The sequence below is a fragment of the Magnolia sinica genome, chromosome 15, assembly GCF_029962835.1.
Source record: "Magnolia sinica isolate HGM2019 chromosome 15, MsV1, whole genome shotgun sequence".
Classification (NCBI taxonomy): Eukaryota; Viridiplantae; Streptophyta; class Magnoliopsida; order Magnoliales; family Magnoliaceae; genus Magnolia; species Magnolia sinica.
In genome coordinates, this window is record NC_080587.1 from 69,802,993 (window position 1) to 69,815,940 (window position 12,948).

Here is a 12,948-nt window from a genome sequence, read left to right on the forward strand (position 1 = left end):
ACTGTAATTACTTTAATATGATGATCAGCACCATCCAAACATTGTTCATGTAAACCAGCGGTTAAAAATTGTTGGTTAGTCACTCAGACATGATCTCGTGCTTGTGGCCCATCCAAGACTTGGAATTTCATCATTTTCAGGGCAAAGCATAGTGGGCTTATTACATCCATTGTATCAAACATTACACATACGTCAAAGTAGCATGCATAGCTACTCTTGGATTCAAGTTGATTCCCAATGTAGGATGCCAAACCCAGTAAGAGAATTTCAAATATAGGGGATTTCAAATCTAAGGGGTTCCGAATCCAGGCTCCCAAACGTGCCCTTAGGCTTGATCCAGGCAGCAAGCCTATTTATGGCCCTGATCAACCCAAAGCGGATTGGACCAGGGCCGAGCCCAGCCAATTTGCAGCAGTCCTTTGTTGAGTGCTTTATGGTTCGATTTGATTCCATCTATATAATGGTCCCACATCGAACATAGCGTTACATCAATTCAGACTGTCCAAATAGTGGGGCCCATTACAGTGTTGATAGACCATCCAAATAGCTGGGCCCATTACAGTGTCGATAGACAAACTGACACTGATTGGATGATCCTAACCATCCAATCAGTGGCCATTAAACGGGTAGTTAAAGAAAATGGTCAGTAATCCAAATTCGAGAGGGGAGTTCCCATCTCACCATTTATCTGGGGAAGACATCACGGACCCTTATGTAGGAAAATGGACCCATCAGAGAAAAGGATCACGTCTTGGGCCCACAAGAATTACAAGACCTATATCCCTCTGGGCCAGGTCAGACAGCCTACCTTTGACATGTTAGTCTTGAACCTGTAGAGCCCACCATGATGTATATATTTTATATCCATGTTGTCCATTCGCTTTGTTTGATCATTTTATTGCGTGAGCCCGAAAACCAAAAAGATCCAAATCTCAAGGGAATCATACTTTAGGAAACGGTGTTGATTTGATACCCTATCATTAAAAACTTCCTAAGATCCACTGTAATGTCTCAATAATATTTATTTTCCATCTAACATGTTGATAAGATCACATAAGCCAAGTATGTACACATATATATGAGGACATGCAAGTTGGGGTTAGCTCACACCACTTGCATGTCCTAAGAGAGCTATGGGCTCAAGACAATGGCTCACGCTGGTGCCACAATGATAATATGCCATCCGAGGCTAATCCCAACCACCCATGACAACAAAATGCTTGGGATTTAAGTTGTTCGATAGGCATGTTGCATCACATATAATACATGAAAAAATGTTCATAAAATAGCTGAACCTAATATATCTGCTTTAATACAATGTTAACACAAGTGACTTGACATTAGGTTTAGTCGGGCGATTGATAGAAACTTGTCCAAGTTGACTATGATTTAGTCTAAGTTAGGTATGTGCTCAACTCAGACAGGATGCCACTTGATTTACCTCTGTCCCAACTGGAGGAAGGACTCAATGACACGGACCATGTCGCCGGTTCAGAAAACCGTGATTACGACTACATCCAACTTGACATATTCAACACAACTGGGCCGCTGGACCTGACTTGATACCTCATTTCAGGTACGGCCTTGTGCTTTAGGAGCTGAGTTGCAAGGTTAGGGGCCGTTTGGATGGGAGAGTAAATGAAGATAAATAGAAAATGGGAGTAAATTAAGATAAATAACATTTGAGGTATGTTTGGATGAGGGTAAATTCGTGAAAATAAAATAAGATGTGGTAAATAGGCCTGTAAATAAAGTTCTATTTCCAAGGAAGGATTTGAAAGTAAATGGGAGCATAGTAGGTAACACCTTAAGAAGATGGATTGTATCCTTCACTCGCTCTTGTATCCGGATCGTGTTTGAGTTTTATTCACATTGTTCTTGGCTTTGTCATATAATTTTAGTATATAAGCCAAAAAAAAAAAAATGAGACAAATCCAAGGCTTAAGTGGACCCACAACAGGCAGCAGTGGTAGTGACACCTACCTAGGGCCCACCACGATGGTTAGTGTCATCCAACTTATTCATAAAGGTCACATGGACATGGATGAAGGGAAAACACAAACATCAGCTCAATCCAAAACTTTTGAAGGTCCCGAGAAGTTTTCAACTAAAGGTGTTTGATCTTCACGGTGTAGTCCACTTGACTGACTTATATACTAAAATGGCATGGTAAAGTTGATGGACGGTGTGGGTAAAACCCATATATCATGGTGGACCCAGAGTCCCTGCCTGTTGCGTTCTCGAGACAGGCAGGGTAGGATGCAATCTAGGTGTTACCCTTGCCACGGGCCCACGTTAACGATGTGTTGTATATCTACCTCATCCATCCACTTTTTCAGTCCAGTTCAGGACATTTTTAAAAAAACCTAAGCAGATCCAAATATCAGGTGGACTACAGAAAAAATAAAAATAAAAATAAAATAAACATTAGTTACTGAATGCCCACCATTAAAAATATCATTGGGCCCTTAGTAATGCCTACCATATTGTTTCATTTCCATCCAACCCATTAATAAGCTCAACCAGACCAGGATAAAGAAAAAAATATAAAGATCAGCTTGATCCAAAACTTTTATGGTCCACAAAAAGGTATTAATGGTCATTCACCACTATTTCCAATGGTGCAGTCCACCTGAGATTTGGATCAGAGAAAATGGATGAACAACATGGATATATAAAAGATTCATCAAGATGGACCCCACATTATAAGGAGGCATGGTCCAAAACATGGGGGCTGATCTAATGCAGGGGCATTTTCACATTGGGCTCGAGTGAGGTTGCCTGTGGGATGCGGGGGCACTCTCGGGGTGGATGACCCATGTGATTTGGTGCCCACGAGGGAGGTCTCGTGTTCGAAACTCCTCACTAGGAGTGATTAATGAGCATTTTATAACGGACTCGAGTGGGGTAGCCCGTGGGATGCTGGGACACACTTGGGGTGGACGGCCCATGTGATCTGGAGCTCACGAAGGGGGTTCGGCCGAGGTCCTATGTTAGAATATTTAGTTGAATTAAATAGACTATTAAAATCGAGAACCAAAAATGAAAATAAAAATTCTAAGAAAGAGGACTTATTGAGTCGAGGCGTGACTAAGTCACTTGGCTTGAAATCGAATTTGCTTCCCTTGGACAGCGTCCCAAGTGCAACAGGTTTCCAGAGCAATCGACCTCCAGGATACAATGACAATGACCCAATCCCAGCGGTACACTCACTGTACACGGGCTCGAACCACTTGCAGTTTAACCAAAAAGTGTTGAGTTAACTAAGTGATGAACTCAGTAAAATTCTTAAATTGGTATCAGAGAGAGTTTTATAAGGGAGATAATATTTTCGTATATTTGAAACTGGAATCGGTAGTCTTTATATAGACTCTGAAGTGGTGCATAAGCACCCTTTACAAAAGGTTAGGTCCATTGGGTTTAAACTCAACAAGTGTGACCAATCGGAACGAATGCATCTCTCCAGTTTAAAACGAAAAGGCGTAAGTGCGAGTACACTCTTGCAAATAAAGTCCCGCGAGTACCCATACACACACATCTACACGAATCCACTCATACCGCACCCACACCCGTGCCCACACCAAGCCCAGCCCGTCGCATCGCGCACGTGCACACGGACATGGACACGGACTCGGCTCGGCGCGCGCATGTCTGGTCAATGGCATAGATTAGACCCCCCCTCCCCCCCCCCAAAAAAAAAAATTCACATGCTCCCTGAATGGGGCTCGAGCCTAAGGCAAAAGGTCTATCTTATATACAAGATATATTACTTCGTCAAATCCGATGTGGGACAAAACCCATAACTCAAAAACACAAAAAATTCCAAATTTTGAAGGGAATCTAAAAATTTGAAAATCAAAATTTTTAATATATTTTGAAAAAGTAATATATCTTATATACAAGATATATTACTTTGTCAAATCCGATGTGGGACAAAACTCATAACTCAAAAACACCAAAAATTTTAAAATTTGGAGGAAAACTAAAAATTTGAAAATTAAATTTTTTAATATATTTTGAAACAAAATACAATAATCCTCCACATGTTTCAAAATAAAACTCTTTTGGATTAAAGCGTAATAGTTGTGCAATGGTGCCGGTGTCATCATAGACTTGAACCGACATTGGAGTAAGCAAGACAAGTCTACAAGAATCAGGTGACACCATATTCTTGAATCTGAATCCTTTTAATGTAGCTCGCAAGTACATGTCACTCACACAACTCTTCCTCTACAAGTGATTATGCGGTTCGGTGCGTTTCGGTCATACCCATTACCTGGATTTCATGAGTACTATAAAGAATTTACCTAGATTCTCATAGGAAGTGGCCTCCACCTCCACACCCATATAGGTAAATTCCATCAAGTGTATGCAGTAACTGTATACACCACCAAATATATGGCTATGGATCCATTAAGAGTTCTAAAAAATCCATCCTTATACGTTGCTGCTCGCACTGTACACCATAGAAGGGGTTCATATAACTCAGTGCAATCGTCTACCTCGTGTCTTGTTGTTTACCCATTGAACCTATATCATAGGATCTCCACTTGTATAGGTTGGGTTGCCAACACTGGTAGCTCATATATTAGGCTCAGCCTCATTCCCTTCGATGTATTATTGACTAAGCTTTTAGATAGTCCTTTGATCAGAGGATCTGCCAGATTCTTTTCTGACCTCACAAAGTCAATAGATATGACTCCATCATGCAACATGTGTTTTACTATATTGTGTTTGAGTCTAATATGTCTGCTCTTTCCATTATATATTTTACTTTTTGCTTTTGCTATAGCTGCTTGACAGTCACAATGAATAGACATGGCTGATATAGGCATTGGCCACAATGGTATATCAGCTAAGAGATTTCTAAGCCACTCAGCTTCTGATCCAGCCTTTTTAAAGGCAATAAACTCGGATTCCATAGTCGACCAAGCGATACATGTCTGCTTGGTAGACTTCCAAGAGACTACTCCTCCACCCAAAGTAAAGACATATCTGCTAGTAGATTTTGTCTCATCTGAATCACTGATTCAGTTAGCATCACTGTATCCTTCCAATATAGGGGGATAACCATTATAATATAAACCATAGGCCATACTGCCTTTTAAGTATCTCAAAATCCTAGGCAAGGTATTCCAATGCTCTTTTCTAAGGTTATGTGTATATCTACATAGCCTTCTTACTGCAAAAGTTATATCTAGTCTAATGCAGTTTGTTAGATACATGAGGTTACCAATTATTCTGAAATACTCCAATTGAGACACACTATTTTATGTATTCTTTATGAGAGTTACACTATAATCATAAGCAGTACTGACAGGTAAACAGTCAAAATGGTTAAACTTTCTCAATATCTTTTCAATGTAATGAGATTGTGATAATATAATAACACCATCTTTCCTAGTTACTTCATTACCCAATATTACACTAGCATCTCCTAAGTCTTTCATGTCAAACTTAGATGACAAGAATTTCTTAGTTGCCTGAACTAATTTAATATTAGTTCCAAAAATAAGCATATCATCAACATAAAGACATATAATAACATAATCATTTCCAAAAATTTTATTATATGCACATCTATTTGCATCATTTATATGACAACCATTTGATTTTAAAACACCATCAAATTTTTCATGTCATTATTTAGAAGCCTGTTTTAGACCATATAGTGATTTAATTAGTGTATATACTTCATTTTCTTTACGTAATATCTTATAACCCTCAGGTTACTCCATATATATTTCTTCTTTTAAGTCTTCATTTAAGAAAGTCATCTTAACGACAATCTGATGCACCACTAGTTTGTATATGGAGGCTATCGCTATTAAGACCCTGATAGCTGTAATTTTAGTTACAGTGGAATATGTATCAAAGTAACCTATTCATTCTTTTTATTTAAAGTCTTTCGCTACCAACCTAGCCTTAAACTTATCATTAATTCTATCTGATTTTAGTTTCTTTCTAAACACCCATTTACAGCCTATTGGTTTGTTTCCAGGTGTATTTATAGCCTATTGGTTTGTTTTCAGGTGACAGATTTACAAGTTCCCAAGTGTTATTAGATATTATAGATTTCAACTTATCGTTTATTGCTTCCTTCCAAAAAGTTACATTTTGAGAGTTAATAACTTCTGTATAGGTTGTAGGATCATCTTCTACTAAGAATGTGAAAAAATCATCTCTTAGGTTAGTTTCTCTTCTAACCTTAGTACTTTTTCTTCGTTGTATCTCTTCTACTACTTTCTCGTAGGCACTTTTACTTGTAGATGCGATATTTGATTCATTAACTTCCTCTTTTCCTAAAGATTTAGATTTCATAGGGAATACGTTATCAAAAAATTCTGCATCCCTAGCTTCTATAATTGTATTAGGATTTAGAATATTATCCTTACTTTTTAAAACTAGAAACCCATCGGCTGCACTGTTTTGTGCGTAACCTATAGATATACAGTCAGTCGTTTTAGGACCTAACTTTCTTTTCTTAGTTTCAGGTAATCCTACTTTAGTAAGACACCCCTACACTTTAATATATTTATAACTAGGAACATAATTCTTCTAAAGTTCACAAGGTATTTGTTTAGAAGATTTAAAATGAATTCTATTTAGGATATGACAAGCAGACAGAATTGCTTCTCCCCACATATTTGAGGGTAATCCTGAATTATTTAATATAGCATTCATCATCTCCTTTAGAGTTTTATTCTTACGTTCTATTATTCTGTTTTGTTCTGGTATATAAGGAGCAGTAGTTTCGTGAACTATTCCATTCTTTTCACATAATTTTCTAAATTTAATTAACTTATAATATTACTTATTAACCATTAGCACTCAATGTTAGTGTATACAGGGGTGGTACCAGTAAAGAACCGCACCAGTCCGATTAATCAGCCGTAGGAAGCCAATGAATCCGCCCGATCACTTGAACATCAGGTGTAGTGTAACGTCCCGCCCAACCAGAACAGTGTCCTGGGGCGTCCACGTAGGATTTGCCACAAGACCGTTCGTTTAAGCTACTCGTAGTGAGGTATCACAAATAAATTAGACCAAGATTTGCCCAATTGATTAGGCCAGACGGGTCCTGATAGAACCTGGTGCGGGCCTCCAAGCCAGATGGCCGTTTACACCTAGCGACAGCCCGTGCGGGCTATACCGCGACATGGGAAGATCAAAAAATTATAAAAATTTAGGGGAGTATAGATCTCACTGGGCTTGGGGACCATCGTGGACCACGGACCCAGTGGACACCCAAAAGTCGGATCTGACACTGACTAAATGCACCCCACTTATGCCAGGACCGGAATCTGGCGCTCACAAATGAAGCTGAGATACAAGGCTATCCAGTCGTCAGATCTCTTCTATATTTTCAGGGGAGGTCTAATGAATTTTTCTACACTCGTTCACAAACTCTGGGACCCGATCGTGAAACGGTGACCGTTGATCGCAAATCGGGCCCGTGCGACCAAACTCCAGATCCGATCATCCCCAAATTTTGCGTGGCCCTTCATCGGGCCATGGAGCAACTATCCTATGAATTTCATAACCAGAGGGCCACCAGAACTGATCCAATCACTGGAATGGACCCCACAGGGCCATTTGAAGATCGGAACCGTTTACTCAAACCCCATAACCGTTCATCCGTTTGTTCCCAAATTTTATATGGCCCCTCATTGGGCCATAAGGCACCTACACACCAAATTTGGTGGCCAAGGGGGTGTTGGGTCCGCCCCAAAGCCAATGAGGAATCCTAGAGGGCCATTGTGGGAATTCATTGAAACTAAAGGCCAGAGGGCCCAAATCTAACCGACCCTTCGCTAACTAATCAAGGCAAGCATGACTAAATTAAAGATCTAACCGGGGCAGAGTCAGATAAGGCCCGGATCTTGAATAATAGACCAAATCAACCCCATTACTCTTTTAATCTAAAACCGACGGTTTAGAGTGATCATGACCAAATATCCACTTCCACTAGTTATAAATAGGTCACCCTATAAATATAGTTAATCCAAACCCTGATCATTATCCACGAGAAATCTCAATACTTAATTCATTCCAAAAATACCTCGATTTTCCGAACAAGCTCTAGACCGCTCGTTGGTGGGCCATTAGTTCCAAAATTATAGAGTAATGTTCATCTTACTGGGCTCGACGTCCATCGCGGGAGTCGGACTCGGGTAGTGTCCAGAATCGCTCAACTTGAGCCGAAGGATGAGTGCATGAGAAGCGCAAATACCCTAAAGAAAGGATCTGGAACTTAAGTGAATTGAGTCATCCACTCTTATGCAAAGTTGAGGATTTTGGACCGTCGGTTTGCGACCAAACTTCACACGTGGAGTAAGGATATTTTCCTGCTCATATCCGTATAGTCGTGGCCCCGATCGACCATCGGTGACCGTTGAACAGATTTCTAATCATATCTGTCGATCGGCGCATCCAAATGGCGGGCCGATCATGTTCATACGTAGATCATCATTAGGGCTAACTATCCTACGGTGTATATCAATATGTATACCCTATAGTGGGCCCTAGATCTTGAAAAGACCCTCCCATAGGTCTAGTATAGTAAAAACCCAACACTTGGGGCCATTTCCACCAAATCTGGCATTATAAAAGGGCCTCATTTGGGCACCCTCTCTCCCCATACGATTTTGCCCTAGAGAAGGAAAGAGAGAAGAGAGAAAAAGGAGAAGAGAAAGAGGAGAAAGGAGGAGAAAGAGAGAGGAAGAAGAGAGTGAAGGAGGGTGTTGTTGATGGTGGGGCCCAAGGGAGCTCAACCTTGCAACTCTCCACCTCTTCTCCAAGAAAACCCTCCACCACAACCACACATTCGCTCCGTTGATCGTCTAGGTAAAATCCATCACCCCTTTTTCTTGAAATCCATGTATTGAGGAGAGATTAGTATGGATTCTAACATACAAATGCTTGCTTTAGGGATTCCGGCCGTTCAACCCCAAAAATCTCCGCTCCTAGGTCGTTCCCAAGCCTCCAACGAATTCGAAGGTGCGGACTATTGTTCTTAGGTGGCCTAGCACCAATTTTAATACGAGATTAATGATTTTGGTTGCTTGGATGTCATATTTGGAGAATTTAGAGAAACCCTAGGAATTGTAAGTTTGTTGAAATGATATGGAATTGTTGGTTTGACTCTTATGATGATTGTTCTTGCCTCTCACATGATTTGGTGTATGGATGATTACATGTTCATGCCTTGTGTGATTTTCTCATGTGTTGTTGCCTCATAGGATGTATGATTTATTGCTCTTGTACATATGATTTCTCAACATGGAAGAAGTGTTAACTTCCTCACCAACCCACACCACACACATACAGTTTATTTATGATGTTAATAGTTTGCTTGTTAGAGAAATTTGAATTGTATGTTGAGCAACATGAGAACATGGTGTTGAATATGCTTGATATTACATTGGTAGTTGTCATGCTATTATCCCCTATTACTACTCTTAGGTTGGTCAGTAACTTGAGGAGATACGGTAGTCCAATCGGTAGAACTACGCTATGGTTGGACTTGTGAGTTTGAGCGGGTGTGTTCGGGTGGCTGTAGTTCGACTACATGGGACCCTCGTGCCCGATGTCACACGCCTCACGCTCGCCTGACTCGTGTGGTCTAGCCTACTGTCTGACCAACCTTGATTGTTAACCCTGTTTGCTCACACTTGTATGAAACCTGGGACACCCTACAACCGTTGTAGCTCATCAATAACCCACTTGAAATTGGTCCACAGCCTCGTGAGCCGGGCATGGTGGAATGGGATCGTGTGCGGTAGGCCTCCGCTGGGGTGACGAGCCGCCCCGTAGTGACCGCGAACGATCCCATTCTCATGACACTCCTCATGTGCTTGAAGTCGGGGATGAGGAACCCAACGGGATCACGGACCGCGGGGTCTCGGCCTCACACATTGGGGGGTCTTGGCCTCGCAACCTTTTTAAGGCATTGATATGTAGGGTGTACCAGATTTTCAAATTTACTTGATGAATGGACCTGACTAATCATACCGCTAACACGATCGCATTGCAACGCACTAGTTAGGGTGGCGACTAGGCAGTCAAGGTTTCACTGAGGGAGTGTTGTCATATGCGATCGTTAGATGGAGTCGCTTGAGGGAGAGTTATGGCGAGGGCATGCATCATGTCATGCTGCATACATGCGCATTAATAAGATTACTTAGACGTATGTGATTGTTTGCTTTTCATTAAGATCATATCAAAATTGATGCCTGTGATAACTTGAGATTAATAGCACCTACTGAGTTGATCACTCACTCCCATTCTGGGACGGTGTTTTAAAACACCAACCGGACTCATTCATAGATGTAGGTGACTCAAGGCTTGAGGAGCCTGGTGAGGCGAGCTTCAAGGAGGAGGACGAGCTGTCTTACTTCCAGTTGATGGGCGATTCTCCGCCAGCTTGAGAGGCGGGATTGGATCGCTGAGCAGGAGGCTCAGTCCTATTCTTTTGGTCTTACTATTCTTTTGCAATTCTTCTAAAGTTCACAAGGTATTTGTTTAGAAGATTTAAAATGAATTCTATTTAGGATATGACAAGCAGACAGAATTGCTTCTCCCCACATATTTGAGGGTAATCCTGAATTATTTAATATAGCATTCATCATCTCCTTTAGAGTTTTATTCTTACGTTCTATTATTCTGTTTTGTTCTGGTATATAAGGAGCAGTAGTTTCGTGAACTATTCCATTCTTTTCACATAATTTTCTAAATTGAGAAGATTCATATTCACCTCCCATATTTGTTCCTTAACAGATAAGCTTCATCTTTTTCCACCTCTACACATGTGATTTCTAAAATCACCTAAGTCACTGTGTATTAACTCTAATAGAACAGATGATCTTTCTATTCGTTTAAAGGATTTTCTAATGAATTTTGATTCTACATATGTTTCACATTTTTCGAATTATTCATTAGATATATTAGGTAATAAACCTAATCTTTTCATTTTCTTTAAAGATACTACATTCACATGACCTAATCTACTATGTCATAGATAAAAAGGTTTAATGATATAAACAGAACTGGATGTCTTCTTATTACTATCATTGGATACATTTACAATGAATAAACCATCACTATAGTATCATTTACCAACAAAAGTTTCATTCTTAGTCATTACAAACTTATCTGAATCAAATACTAACTTAACACCAGCCTTATTGTAGAGCGAACTAGAGACCAAGTTTTTTCTAATGTCGGGCACATGTAGGACATCATTCAACATCAGAGTCTTTCTAGAAGTGAGTTTTAGAAGTACTTTCCCTTTCACTACAACTGAAGATATTTTATCATTACCCATGAACACCTGTTCATCATCTCTTGATACTTGGTAGGAGGTAAACATGCTACGATCCTTGCACACATGCCTAGTTGCATCAGTGTCTAGTACTCACTCCAAGTTGTTTACAAGAAAGACTTCTTACACCACAACTACTACCATGTCAGACTCATTACCTGTTTCTATAAGATTAACCTGCGACTTATCTTTGTTTTTCTTAAGCCGACAGGTTTTAATGTGATGCTCTGGCTTTCCACAGTTGTAGCAATTTCTCTTTTTCTTAAATTGATTATTTGCATTCTTCTTTTTGAGCCTGCATTCATTTGCGTAATGTCCAGGTTTGCCACAGTTATGACAGTTGCCATTTTTCTTATTATTTGCCCGACTTGATTCCACGATATTTGCCTTTGAATATATCTCATTTGCATGTTCTTTTTGGTCTCTAATTCTATTGGTCTCCTCTATTCGTATATGTACGATAGTAGTTTCTAAAGAAATACTGTTCTTTTTATGTTTCATTCTATTCTTATATTCTTTTCAGGACGGTGGTAGCTTTTCTATTAGCGCTCCTGACAGAAACACTTCATCCAACTTAATTCCTTCTGTCGATAGTTTGTGAACTAGACTTTGAAAATCGTGTATCTGATTTGTGACAGGTTTATCTTCTGTCATTTCATAATAAAGGAAATTAGCAATTGTTTGTTTCTTAGCACCTGCATCTTCCAATATATACTTCTTTTCTAAAGCAGTTCATATGCCTTTAGCAGATTCATAAGAAGCATACATGTCATATAGTTTGTTGGACAAAGACTTTAGATTATAGTTTTTACAATTATTTTCATCTGCTACTTCAGTTTGATTTGCTGGATCTATAGTAAATGATTCAGATAGTATGTATGAAACTTTAAGGGTGGTAAATACGAACATCAGTTTCTGTTTCCACCGTTTAAAGCATTGTCCAGCAAACGATTCGATTTTGGCTAACTCAGCAAAAGCATTTACTGTTACTGTAGCCACAGTCTATGTAATTCAACAATTTGATTTCAAGATTGTTGGAATATTTGGTTGAATTAAATAGACTATTAAAATCAAGAACCAAAAAAGAAAATAAAAATTTTGAGAACGAGGACTTATTGAATTGAGTCGAGGCGTGACTAAGTCACTCGGCTTGAAAGCGAATTTACTCCCCTTGGACAGCGTCCCAAGTGCAACAGGTTTCCAGAACAATCGACCTCCAGGATACAACGACTAGGACCTGGTTTCAGTGGTGCATTCATTGTACATGGGATCGAACCACATGCAGTTTGATCCTTGACTCAGCGATAAACTCAGTAAAATTCTTAAAACCATATCAGAGAGAGTTTTATAATATAGATAATATTTTTGTATATTTGAAACTGGAATCGGTAGTCTTTATATAGACTCCAAAGTGGTGCATAAGCACCCTTTACAAAAGGTTAGGCCCGTTGAGTTTAAACCCAATAGGTGCGACCAATTGGAACAGATGCATCTCTCTGGTTTAAAATGAAAAGGCGCAAGTGCGAGTACATTCTCACAAATAAAGTCCCGCGAGTACCCATACGCACACATCCACGCGAGTACACTCATACCGCACAGGACTAAATTCACATGCCCCCTGAAAG